This window comes from Emys orbicularis, chromosome 4 (genome assembly GCF_028017835.1).
Source record: "Emys orbicularis isolate rEmyOrb1 chromosome 4, rEmyOrb1.hap1, whole genome shotgun sequence".
NCBI lineage: Eukaryota > Metazoa > Chordata > Testudines > Emydidae > Emys > Emys orbicularis.
In genome coordinates, this window is record NC_088686.1 from 56,038,674 (window position 1) to 56,053,231 (window position 14,558).

Here is a 14,558-nt window from a genome sequence, read left to right on the forward strand (position 1 = left end):
GAAATTTTATTTAGTACTGGGTAACTCTATGTCATCCATTTCCTGTGCTCCCATCACACAAAACAAAATTCAATACAGTACATGCTGCAGCTCATCAGGAAGCAGGTTGGGAAAATATGGTTAACACATAAACTTGTATATTGGTAGGCTCTAATCAGTTTTACTCAGTCATCACAAAAGCTGACTAAAACCTTAAAAGAACTTCTGACTGGTGGGGCTGGTAGTACTACCTATTATTAAGATTGTCTGACATTTCCCATTATAAGACCTCCCGTTTTCAGATGTTTATAACTTTGGCAACCTTTAACTGTTTGGCAAGGACTCCACGCTGGGTGTCTGCCTCAATCTAAGTTCTTTTTTTTTCCTGAAATTTCAGCCAAAACAGTTTGTACATGTCAGAGAACAAGGTTGGGAAAAATGAAGTAATTTTCCCTATGTAAAAAAATTCTGTCATTCTTTTCTTTGAAATGTTCTAGCACCCTCATGCCTTGGAGCAGTGATTTTAAATTTGGCAGAGGAGAGGCCATTGTATCAGAGACATGCCTTTTGCCAGCTCTGTGAAAATTCATCCAAATCCAATTTATAAGCTTTTCGAAAGTCACAATTTGCACATGCTCAGTATAAAATTCTTCAATTTTAGCAATTAAAATCTGCAAAGATTGCACTGACCATGCTCAAGGTTCTCTGAGCTCCTAGTGCTGACCAGACTGTGCATGTGTCATCTCCACAGAGCAACTGACCATGCTCATTCTGACTTTCAGTGTAATAGCTGCTCTGTGCTGGGTAATGAACTGAGAGCAGTGAGCCTGTATCTTCTGTGCTCTCAATGATGACACCAGGAGTAGGAAGCTCCCTTATTTTAATACAGAGGGAAGGGAAAGGAGTAGATTTGGACTCTATCTGTCAAGATTGGGACTGGGGAGGGTGGCAAGGGAATAAAATTGGGACTGGCTGGGCAAGGAGTCTGGGACTAAAGCTGGGAAGGGGTTGAGGGGAAGTTGGGAATATTTAGACAAGGATACTGGGACTCTAAGGGGGGAGGCTGCAATTGGGAGCCAGTAAGGAAAACAGACATAAATGCTTGCCTTAATTGTTTATCTAACAAAAACCTACCTCGAAAGGAAAAACTGTGCCCGTGTGTACTCTCCCGACTAACTGCAGTTGCTCAAAATAAACTGCCTCTGGCTTGTTGCTTTAACCCCAAAAAGTAAAAACTTGTTTTTCTCCTACACAACTGAAAGCAAAGTCTTATAATGGAAACTATAACTATAAACTGCACTACCTGTGCTGTCGATAATATAATATTACTCACAAAAAACTATGTTAAAAGAATATTCAGTTGCAAAGGCAAGTGTTCAAAAGTTAGGAAATGTCAGAATTAAGGCCGCCTGTTCCATCTTAATTCGGTCCCTTGTGCATTATGATAAACTCTTTAATTACATGATTATATTTTTTCCACAAGATCCTTGCCTCATTCAGTGCACAGGATGGAGTCTCTTAATGAGCAGTTATTCAATATTTTGTTTATCCTAATTGTTCAGTGTGTGACCCCAAGGTTTATATATAGAACCCTACTCTGAAGGCAGAATTATTAATTTACTGAGTTTTTCTATGGTGCTCATCACTATGATTCACAAACATCTATTAATTGATTTTCACAAAACCCCTGTGAGGTGAGAGGGTGGCATTATTCCAATTTTACAGATGGGGAACTGAGGCACCGTAAAGTCAAAAGTATCCATTAATTTGGGATGTCGTATTTGAGACACCTATGACCCGTTTTTTCAGAGTACTTAGCATTATATAGCACTTTATAAGTTCAGCTAGCTCCCTTTGACTTCAGTTGCAGTTGAGTGCTTAGCACTTTTGCAAATCAGACACCAGGCTCCAAGAAACCGATGAACACTCCATTAGTGACTCCCTGTAAAGAATCAGGTTTAACTGACTTGCCGAGCATCACACAGGAACTCTGTGGCAGAGGCAGAGACCATACAGTTCTCCAGAGCAGCATTAAATTACTTTAACCATGAAAATGTTCTTTCTCTTTCTGCAATTCTCTGCCTTAGTCACTACACACATTCCAATTTCTGCAACAAATGAGCCAAATAGACAACAAAACCCTCATTCATCCTTAGAGCAAGTCTATCCTGTACTCTGAATGAGGCAGCGGGTCTGTGGAAAAAACAGTATGTGATCATGTAATTAAAGTCTATACCAGGGATCGGCAACGTTTGGCACGCGGCCTGCCAGGGTAAGCCCCCTGGCGGGCTGGGCCAGTTTGTTTACCTGCCGAGTCCGCAGGTTCGGCCGATCGCAGCTCCCACTGGCCACGGTTCGCCACTCCAGGCCAATGGGGGCTGCAGGAAGCCGCGGACAGCACAAGACTTTAATGTGGGTAAAACGAAGGATGTGATGTGGCAAGTAAACAAACCGGCCCGGCCCGGCCCAGCTCCCATATTAAAAAAATTCTTACAATTGTTTCACTGAGAAGTTCTAGCATCTGTATACTTTGGAGCAGGAACTTAAAATTTGGCAGGGGTAAGGGGAGTAGATGTTACCCAACTGTTAAGGATGTTCCTTTTACTATCCCTAGGAAAACCCACCCAAATTATAAACCTGTGAAAAATCAGTTTGCACATGCTTAGTAGAGACTTGTTAGAGGTTGGCAGATAAATTCTCTGAAGATACAAACTGCTCAGAGGTGCTCCATCCCCTCACAGAGTATATATACCAACTGGACTGCGCATGCACCATCTTCACAGAGCGACTGAACATGCTCCAGCCTAGTATTGCAGGGGCTGAGAGCAAGACTTTCCCTACAATTCCTCCTTCCAGCAGCCCACGGTTGTGGAAGTGCTAGGCACCAGAACTGGGAAGAGGGAGACTGTATATGTATTAGCTACCTTTGTTTTACCCATCTCTGCCTAAGAGTTATCAATCCCTCTAGTAAAATATCTACAGACAGACACTGTGAGACCAGGAGGTCTCTGGTTACCTGTCTCCAGAACACAGGTCAATACCTGTCTCTCTATTAACACAGGCCAATAATTCCAAAAATAGGAACCAAAAGTCAGGCTACTAAATCTACATTTAAGCACCTAAAATAAGTGAGCTGACTTTCCCAAGTGCTGAGCGCACAGTCACTCTCACTGAGGCACAAATGGTCAACTACAAAACCCAAGGTGTGGAATGAAATGAAGTCTACAAACTTTTTGGTATAAGGTTTCTTGGCTATTCTCCTCCATTATCCTTCCACCTGCCCCAGTAACCATCTTTCCTCCTGACTTGACCCTCTCATTCTCTTTTGACTCCATCTTCTCACAATTAAAGAATGTTCTGATCTTTTAATTTAATTTTTTAAATTTATCCTATCTCCTAGAACTGGTAGGGACCCCAAAAGGTCATTGCGTCCAGCCCCCTGCCTTCACTAGCAGGACCAAGTACTGATTTTGCCCCAGATCCCTAGGTGGCCCCCTCAAGGATTGAACTCACAACCCTGGGTTTAGCAGGCCAATGCTCAAACCACTGAGCTATCCCTCCCCCAATCTATCCCATCCTCAAAAGCCTTTCCTAGTCCACAACAGTATCCTCTCCTAGTACTGCCTCCCTTCACCTCCAAACTCATAGAGTACAACATCTACAACTGATACCTCAAATGCCTCTCCTCCAACTTCATCCCAGATCCCTTCCAGTACTGCCTCTGCCCCTTCAGTCCACTGAAACTGCTCTCACTAAAAGCATGAAGGCTAAATCCAGGACCTCGCTTCCTTCATACTCTAACTTCTCTGCTGCTTTTGATTATCTCCATCATTCTCTCCTTGACAATCTTTGTTTACCTGAGCCTTTGTGACTCCAATGTCTCCTTTTCCATTTCAAACTTCTCTGATCATTATTTTTAACATCTCTTTCAGTAGCTCCCTTTCTTTCTCTGGAGTGGACTAACAATGCTCCATATGTAGCCCCATTCTCCCATTTCATCCTTTCCTTGGATGATCTCATCTGTTCATTTGGTTTCAACTACCATCTCTGTGGTGATGACTCAAAAATCTACCTTTTTATCCCTTGCCTGTCTCCTTCCATTCAACCTGCCTTTTGGACATCTCAGCCTCCCTCTCAGATATCTCATGTCACCCCCTCTCTTTGAATCAAGTTTCTCCTTCCCTTCAAGGCCCTTCACAGCTTATCTCTCCCCACTTATCAACTCTTTTTCTCATCACATCATCCTTGAATCCCTTGCTAGCTTTGACTGTGTTTTTGCCTCCTACTCCCACAACCACCTTTTCATTTTCCATTCTGAGCCCTATGTATGGAATGGGAATATCTGCAATAGGGCAAAATGGCTCCTGGTGCCACAAGAGCCATGACCCCTCTGATAGTACAGGACAAACAAGTGACAGAGAGCTTTCTTTCTTTTTTGTTATTGTTAAATAATGTGAGTTGTATGGCTACCTGAATTCAGCACACAAATGCATTAAGGAAACATGTCTGAAGCAAAAAGGTCAAATACATTTACATTCCATAGGGTATGAGCAGATTATGGAAGCTTTGCTCAAAAATGTAATTACTATAGTATGTGCTGGTTAGGAAACAAACAAGGTTTTTAAGGAGGAAAAAAAAAAAGGAGTAACATGATAGCCATTCCTAAAGTGCATGCCAGGCATCCACTTGATTTACCAATTGTGTCAATGGTACAACGAATACAATCATAAAAACGAGTTACAAGCCTTCAGATTTGTGCGTAAGAAAATCATTTAGGCTAACTTTGTTGAAGAAGGGTCTTTTTAACAGATGTTTAAAGGCCATGTTTGAGAATGTCTTATCTTATTTCCAAGAGAATAGTTAATCATTAAAATCTTGTACTTGGTGATACATAAGAAAATTATTTGCCATTTTATCTTCTATTTAAAATTATGATAAATGAAAGCAGTATTTTTCCCATTAGTAAAAACAAACAACATTGAAAGTAAAGGCTGTAAATGTTGTCAGAAACTCTATTAAAGCTCTGGTGACTACCTCAGAAAAAGCAATGGAAAAACAACTCAAAATAAGCTTAATTGGCTAAGAAAGAATATCCTGTTCTTTAGTTTTAATGTAATGTGAAAAAGTGCTTGTATTTACAGTGGAGTCTGGAGGACTATGAGGGGATCTTATATTGATTTTGTATCTGTTCCCCTTCTCCTCCTCTTTCCTTTTGTTTGTTAACACTCACTTGTCAAATCATGTCTTTCAATTGTCTGGGAAAATCAGACAGCAAATTTTTAGGGGAAGAGACGGTCTTCCACTGTGTTCTGATAGCACCTAGCATGAAGCCCTGCCCCGCCCCTCAATCCTGATTCAGGGAACAGATTTTCAAAACTACTCAGAAATGACAACTGGAGCACAATTTTTAAAAGAACCCCGTTCCCATTTAACTGAATGAGGCAGATTTTCAAAAACAGTTCAACAGCCAGAAACTCCCATTTATGTACCTAAATGGGAGCTATTGGGTCTTTCCTAAAGACTTTGGGTAAAAATCCTAGTTCCTCTGAAGTCAATGGGAGTTTTGCCATTGACTTCAATGGGGCCAGGATTGCCTTTGGTGCAATACTGCAATGGAAATAAATAATCAATATTCTCTGCTTCCATTATTCCCAAACAAATAAATAGAGTTACAATATATTTTCTTTTATAAGGTCTAATAAAAGGGCTAGGATTAAGAAATATTATTTACCATGGGAAGCTGAGAGACTTGCCTTCTTAGCTAAATGCTTCTATTATTTGACCTAACAATTACAATTTATTATTCAGAGGTTTAATCTTACAATGGATAATTATTATACTGTAAGAGAACAGGAAGGAACTGCAATGTATAAACTGACTGAAGTAATACATATTAATCTCATAAAAGCTAGAAATTTTGGTTTGCAATTCTGATTTTGATGAAAATATTGAATAAGCCATTTTTTCTTGGATCCTCAAGCAAACAATCTGTACTAGTCTTTAATAAAATGTATTGAAGATTAATAGACTTTCAGAAGATTATTGTTAAAATATTGGGAAAAGCTAACAGCTCTGAAGTTAAGTCAATTTAACTGTAAATAAGACATTAAAATAATTCAAATGATATAGACAAAACTCAAATTTATCATTCAGTTATTTAATATATCATTGTAGTTAGGGCTTACAGATAACGTTTGACTCGGGTCATATAAACTAGTCTACCAAAGTGGTCTGTAATCAGACTAAATATAAATGTTATCTTCATATTATCCTTGATGGTGAGATAGATCATATTGGGAGGTGGGGGGAATCCCTGAAGATGTACTCTCCCTACTGCTCTGGAGTGGAAGTAAACTATCACAGGTACATCTAATATGCTGCCCAATGTGCCGGCATAACTAATTTAGTTTAGGACCTGTTGCAGATGGGATCTTAAGTTAACTTGAGAAATCATATTATATGCACATACGGGGAATCATTTAGGCCTTGGCTACACTTGTGAGTTACAGCGCAATAAAGCCTCCCACAGTGCTGTACCTCACTCCCCGTCCACACTGGCAAGGCACGTACAGCGCTGTATCTCCCTGGCTACAGCACTGCTGGCACTCCACCTCCCCGAGAGGAATAACGTTTGCTGTGCCTTGGCTACAACTCCCGGGTGTCAGTGTGAATGAGGAGTTAGTTTACTGCGCTGGATAATCCCCTTATCAAGTGGCCACTCTTCTCATTGTTGTGATCGGCTGCAGGAATATGGAAGTGCAGTTTCAAAGCTCCACTTCAGAGAGAAAAAGCAAACATTCTGCTGTTTGCTTTGAGTGACCGAGTGAGAAGCAGGGGGAGACGGGGGTGTGAACGTACAAGATAGCATGCTGACACACTCTCAGCACCCCAAAAACTCTCTCTCCCCCCACACTCCCTGTCACACTCCACCCCACCGCACCCTTTTGAAAAGCATGTTGTAGCCACTTGAATGCTGGGATAGCTGCCCATAATGCACCGCTCCCAATGCAGCTGCAAATGCTGCAAATGTGGCCACGCCAGTGCGCTGGCAGCTTTCAGTATGGACAGAATGCAGCGCTTTCCCTACTCAGCTGTAAGAAGGCGGGTTTAACTCACAGCGCTGTACAGCTGCAAGTGTAGCCATACCCTTAGGTACAGATTCTGACACAGTTACTCAAGCTGAATAGTACTTTAACCCACAAATGATCTAACTGAAGTCTAGGGTGAGTGAGGGGATCAAAATCAGGCCTTTCATGATTATGCTGACCCTTTATTATGCTCTGTTTCATCTGCTTCCTTTGGACAACTGATATAGCAGGATCTTGTGGTAATTTTTCAGCTAATACTGGCTAACCTGTATCATTTAAATTTGCTAAAGTGGAAATACTTTAGGGAAAAGCTCATCACAGTTACAGTTTTGTAGGCAGCTCTGAACACCACAAAAAGGGTGCTGGAAATAAATGTGTTTAAACAATTTTCTGCTGTTCCTAGTCAAATCTGCTCAGAGTTATTGGGTGTTTATCTCCTATTATTGGCACCTCTGAAACATACTCACTTTAAGTTTTGGCCTTGGGACAAACCAAAACTAACATATAACAGAAGGGACATGAAGATACATTATGTATGGTGCTGGTAACAGTGTTCCCGATGCACATAAGTGAAAATACTTGGTCTCCCAACATTTGGAGCAGCACATTATTCCAAGGTGGAAAACTCTTGCTGCTGGCAAGGCTAACTATTTGTAAAGGTGGATTTAAGGAAATGTACTAAATTAATGCTCATTTACTTGTATAATTATGTGCTGTCTACATAAACCATAAAAAGCCTTTTACCTTTCCAAAATTAGCACTAAGTTAATGGAAAACAGGATACGGGAGGGTGTGCGGGCATGCCAATGCTGATGAATGTCAAGCTCAAGTTACCTGACTTGCTTGTTGTTTTAACATCTGTACAGTATACCATCTAATGCATCACCTTTCAGACTTTTAAATCTGTTATTTTAAATACATTCATAGCAATTTGGCTTAAAAGCGCCTTTGATTATTAAACTAAAAGGCAAGTAGGTAACCTGTATCTTTAGCTTCTTTGCCACCTGATATGTTAAACAGCCTTCATACCTTAAACTTACTTTAATAAAGCATGCAATTATTAAAGCATTGCAGAATGGCCCCAGAGCACACAAGCTCCATTAAATTTGCTTATATCTAATTATGACTGCCTGAGGCAGGTGAGAAATTGAGTCTGATAAGATCTTTCTTTTTCCTTAACAACAAAAAAAATAAAGGCAGCAGTGATTTTCTATCTAATTACTATCTACAACTATTTACGGTATTTGCTCTTTAAATGAACACTCCACAAAGCATTCTTTGTGCACTAACCAGTCAATTCTAACTTTTTAAAAGCGTCTGAGATACAAAAGACAAGTTTATCTTGCTTCAGGGATGATACAGGTCACCAAAGATGTCACCCCTGAAGTCACTTTTTGAATCACTTACGACTTTTTTAATGGATTTTGGTTTATAAACTAAAAATTATTTTGGTTCTAAACAATTTGTAAGAAGTACTGAATTGTCATACAGTTCAAGAGAGCTGCTTATGAGCAAAGCAAATGAAACAAAGTTCAGTTGGTGACGTACAAGTACTTAGTTCTGAAAAAGCATATTAGTTAATCTTATTCTTTTGTCTCACACTGAGATAAGTGCTGTAAAAATATAAGCAACATCCCTTCTCTGTTTGCTGTACATGAGCTGGAAACTTTCTTTCTTTTAAATAAAAGATCTTGAGCTTTTTTCTTTATTTAAAGACAGAGAGGAAGTGAGGCAGTTAATTCCTATATATTGTACCCAATCACCCCCACCAGAGGAGAAAATGCTATTAAAAATGGGAACATCTCATGTAAACTGAGAGTGAATGACAAAGTTTTGTGTTTCTAGTCATTTTAATAATGTTAACAGCACTGAAAGATCCGCTGAGAACAATGAAATGAGACCATACTAGTAAGTGCTGTAAAACTAAAGGGTTGTGACAAGGGAAACCCAGCTGTAGCTGAAAGGACTTCAACAAAGAAAATAAATAAATAAAAAAGATTTTTTTTAAAAAAGTGATAGTAGTTTCAAGCCAGGCTATGAATAAACAACTAAAGTTATTCTACATAACTCTTAAACAATATTACACCACAATATTACCCCTTTGTTTTAAAAAAAGGGTATTTAAAGAAGTAGAAAAAGGCTTTAGACACAATGTGAAAGTGTCACATATATGCTGAATGTAAGACCTGTCACACACCAAAGTTATACGACACAATTTATCAGATATATATTTTTATTCACCCATGTAGAACTGACTCTTCTATTATACTAGCCATTCTTTGGTCTAATGACCCACAAAACCCTAGTGACCCCAAAAGAAAAAGGGGGTTTTGTCACTTTTATTCTTAAACCCTAATCCGATACTTTTACATTAAAAACTGCTTCGAGTCCTGTAATTTGGAAATGATGTATTGTGCCATTAATAAGGTTCTCATCTGCTTCTGTATGGTTACAGAACACATGCCACTCAATAAAGCTTTCTTTAATAGTCCACTAGGGTACATCTTTTGTCTTTGCAAACATTCAGGGCATCTTTTGTAATGGCTTGCTTCAATATAAAAGTCACGCTTTAAACCATTGCCAATGAAAGTCAAAGGATATGTTGATTTTGAACTCTGATTTACTCAAACAACTAAACTATAACTGTCATTCTTTAAAAAATATCAGTGAACACCACCTAGTGTGTGCTATCAGCTTCACAAATTTAAAGACTGCTGTTATACAAATTCTTTAAGTCCCAATATAAATGTTTGATGTTCATTTGTTAATTTTTTGTTAAATCTTTTTGTGATATTTTATAATTCTGAACCCATCTCTTGCCATCAATTTGTATTCCCTATAAATGATAGTACTGTGGACCATTGCATTATATATGTATGTATACTGTGTTGGGGGGGGAATAACTGAAGGAATTTAATGACTAAGCTACAAAAATCTATTGTGTACATTATGTATTATTTATAGGTTCCATTAATTGTTCAGACATATTGTCATATTCTGGCAATACTCATTTTAAAATCTATCCTTCTTCACCTCTTCATATTACTGTTTCTCACCTTAAATTACAAAACAGAGTTTTTGTTTTCTTTTTCCTTGCTATGCTTTTGCAGTTGCTCATTAATAAATTAAGTTTACCAAAGTGTTAACATACAGCACTGTTCATAATCTGGATACCTACCTAAAGCTGCTACTTTTATGATGATGGCTTGAATGTTAGATGATATCATTTCTTTGAGCAAAGCTTCCTGGTTTCGACGCCAAAGGTAAGCTAAAGGCTGCAGATTAAGCCTCTTACACCTTTTTAAAAGAAAAATAAAGACAAATCATTGGGTGAATTCCAAATATTATGCTCTTTTACACGGAAAAATGTGTTCAACAATAAACGTAACACATTTCTTGGGTGTCCTACTATTAAACGTGTATGTTTTCTAAACCTTCAATATTTTATCATAATGAATGTATTAAAAACATGTTATCTTTTACAGAGTACAGTGTGTGTGTACTGTATGAAAAAAGAAAACTAAACAACCTGATTCTGATTTTAATTATACCTGTATAAATCACTGATGTTAATAATGTTACACTGGTAACATAAGTATAAACAAGGGCAAAATTAAGCCCCAAAACTTCATATACATAACCCCATATAAATCCAGAAGACGGTATATTTCTGTCCACAATATTAAGGACAACATTGCTTATCTGTGGAATGCACAGAGCAGATCGCCACTGCATATTCTGAATTTGTTATACATTGGGATCAACTGGATTGCCATATATGGAATGAGTACAGAATCTGTACCAGAGATACAAAATACCAACCCAAGAAGACTAGTTTCACCTGCTGTACTTACACTTGTAAATGTTGGTTTGCTATATACTCTTTAAATTGCATTTGTATTTATCACATTAGATGATCACTAATTCACACTACTGACAGGGAGCGACCCATTGCAAATTAGTAAATTTTGTGAATTAGTGAGAAAGTGGATAAAAACAAAAATAAAGCAAGGGGAAATGTCCATTACGGCCCAAACCTGGCAAACACAAACAAGTGGATAACCTTACTCACATGAGCAGTCCTATTAAAACAATGGAACTACTCAAATTACATACAAAATAGACTTATTTTGTCAATTATCATTGTTTCAATTATTTAACACGTGACCGCGTATTAGAAGAATTAACATTATTTTTAAATGTGTGCCTAGAATTGAGGACCTGAAGAAAAGCTCTTTATAGCTCAAAATTTTGTCTTTTTCACCAACAGAATTTGGTCCAATAAAATATATTATCTTAGCCAACTTGTCTGCCTAGAGTTTTGCACCTGAATATTTAGGCATCTAAATAAGTGGTCTGATTTTTAAGATGCTGAGCACCCAGCAGCAAAGTAAAAGGCAGCTGCTGAGTGCTTGGCAACTTTGAGAATCAGGTACCTAAATATGGATTTAGAATACTAAATTTAGGCACCCCATGTCGCATCCTCAAAAGAATTCAGCATTTACCTAACTCTGAAAGTGATGATTGACTTCAATGTAAAGGTCAACAATGAGCTCTCCTGAAAAAAATCCCACCCTCAGTTTTTAAAAACTTGGCCTAACTGTTCTATAGTTTCTTTTACTAAAAAAAAAAAAAAAAAAAAAAAAAAAAAAAGTCTTAGCAATTCAGCAATGTAATTACTATTACATATTTTCTGGGAAGTTGGGATATTTTCTGCTAGATTAAGGTGTATAACTAGCAAGGTTCTATTGCTTTTCTCTGTAATTTTCAGCAACCTGCACATAAACCATTGGTGAGGGCAAAACGAACGAAACAGCCTCTAAAACGTTCAAATACAGAGTAGTCATTTTTGGTTGGTTGTTGTTTTGGAGTGGATTTGAGATTGTTTAATTATTTTGGCCTGAATAGGTTCTCTCTTTTTTTTTTAATAGTTAAACACCATTAATAAACACCAACATTTAGAGGCCCAAAGTTAAGTTAATAAATTCATATTCCTCCCCTCCTGTAAGTGCCTAAATATGGAGTTAGAACCCATTCTGAAAATCTAGGCCTCAGTGCAAAGTAAGTTGCTCAAATGCTTTCACTGAATTTTCCAAAACATGGAATAGGTAAAATGAAACAGAGTCATCTTACTGATATGCCTAACTATAAAGGGTGAAAATATAAAACGAAGGAAGAAACATCCTTATGAATCTACACCATGTGAAAGTTTCAAACTATAATCTACTCACAAATATTTATTGTACAAAATATTTTCTACAAGATGAACTCTGATTGCCCCAAACTGATTCTCACCTTAGAAGATAATCTTCACTCCTAATTTTTTTGGGGTGTTCCTTGATTATTAAGGACAATAACACTCTGTTCCAAATGATTTAAAACTTTTAGAGCAATATTATTAGCATATTTATGCATATGGTATTGCAGTTTGTTTAGAGGGTTTAGCAAGCAATTATTTAATGATCTAATTTGACTGACACAGATATAGAGTGGAGTATAGGATTTTTAATTTTAAAATGTTGTGGGCTTCACAAATAGGTTATTATATTATGTACTGGACAGATAAGGATTCTGATATTCCCAGATTGAATGTGGAGTCAGAATTCTATACTCTGTTTTTCTTAGAATTTCTTTAGCTTTTAAAATGTCCTTAAATTATCTTATGACAGGGGAAAATACTACTTAGTTTGTATAAGTCAAGCATTCACACTGAGTACTTATACATAGACTTAGGTATCCTAAACTCCCAGTTCCTCCTTCAAGAGGAAGGAAAATTGGATGATATTCATGAAGTCTGTATTATTAATAAATAGTGATTTTTATAAGAATGTAATGCAGTTCTTATTTTTCTCTGGTTTGCAAAAAGGAATGTCTCCCTAGAACTTTTTTTTTAAACCATCCTACTTGTGAGTTAGTCATGAAACCACTAAAATTGTATTTATTTAAATTCATAAAAATAAAAAGAGGCCCCTATCCAAGGCTCTAGGCATTCCTCCCATAAATTACAAAAACAAAAATTTAAACAACCTGAGGAACACAGAATTAACTTTACCACCCACATATCTGATTCCCCTGAAAAGTCTACCTCTGCAGAAGCTCATACAAATAGATGCACCTTGCAGCATGCCCCAAAGGCCAACATACCCAGCATATTTCAGACTAGTAAAGCTGAGGGCCCTGCATGGGGAAGGCCCTCTCACCAGCCAAATTAAGGGAGATTCAAGTACTTTCACTGAGTGTCTCAGCAACTGTGGCCGTATGGTATGAGAAGACTCTCAGGTAGAAAAGTACCACATCATTTAGGGCTTAATAAATCAAAACTAACACCTTAAATTCAATATGGAACGCACTATATAGCCATGCACATTATGCAGCACTGGTGACACATACTGCAACCTCAGAGCACTGTTTAATAGATGCATTCTGCACTAGCTTAAATTTCTGGTTTGACCTAAAGTATATCCTCATGTAAAGTGTATTGCAGTAATCCAGTCTTTAGGCGGCAAAGGCACAGATCATAATAGCTAGGTCCTCACCCAAAAGAAATGGTTGCAGTCTCCTGGTCAGACTCAAATGGTAAAAAGCATCCTGGATGCTTTGCTGTATCATCATCCAACAGCAGCCGGGGAGCTAGCACAACCCATAGATTGAGAACCCATGTAATATATGGCAGCAACTCACCTCCTTCACTGGACTATCAATCTGGATATCTCATCCAATTGCTTCCCCCAATCTACCTGAATCACGTCATTCTTATCCCATCTGAGCTTCAGCCAACCAGTTCTCATGCATACTAAGGGTAGGTCTATACTTACCTCCGGGTCCGGCGGTAAGCAATTGATCTTCTGGGATCGATTTATCGCGTCTTGTCTAGACGCGATAAATCGATCCCGGAAGTGCTCGCCGTCGAAGCCGGTACTCCAGTTCGGCGATAGGAGTACGCTGCATCGACGGGGGAGCCTGCCTGCCACGTCTGGACCCGCGGTAAGTTCGAACTAAGGTACTTCGACTTCAGCTACGTTATTAGCGTAGCTGAAGTTGCGAACCTTAGTTCGAAGTGGGGGGTTAGTGTGGACCAGGCCTAAGTCTCCCTCAGACACTGGCTGGATCAGGAATAACTGCGCTGAGTGCCATCAGCATACTGAAAACACGGTGAGCATCAAGTAGTGTTTTCTTGTGTATAGGACACACCACGGCTTCTCTAAGAGAAGTTGGCAGCCTTCCCTCCCTAATAGAGGCACTGACAATCACAACTAGCCCACTACTATTCACCACCCAGGATGACATGGATGCATAGGACAAGCTGTGCGACTAAATGGATTATACTAACTGCACTTTAGCATATCAATGATTTTTCATTAGCCTAAATTTAACCAGGGAAGAGCTAGCATTTGATTTCTCTGCAGCCATGGAGGCAGACATTTTGACCTAAATCCTACCCCTCACTCCACCTGAAACTCTGAGCCTCATGTTAAGGTTTCCAAAGCTCCA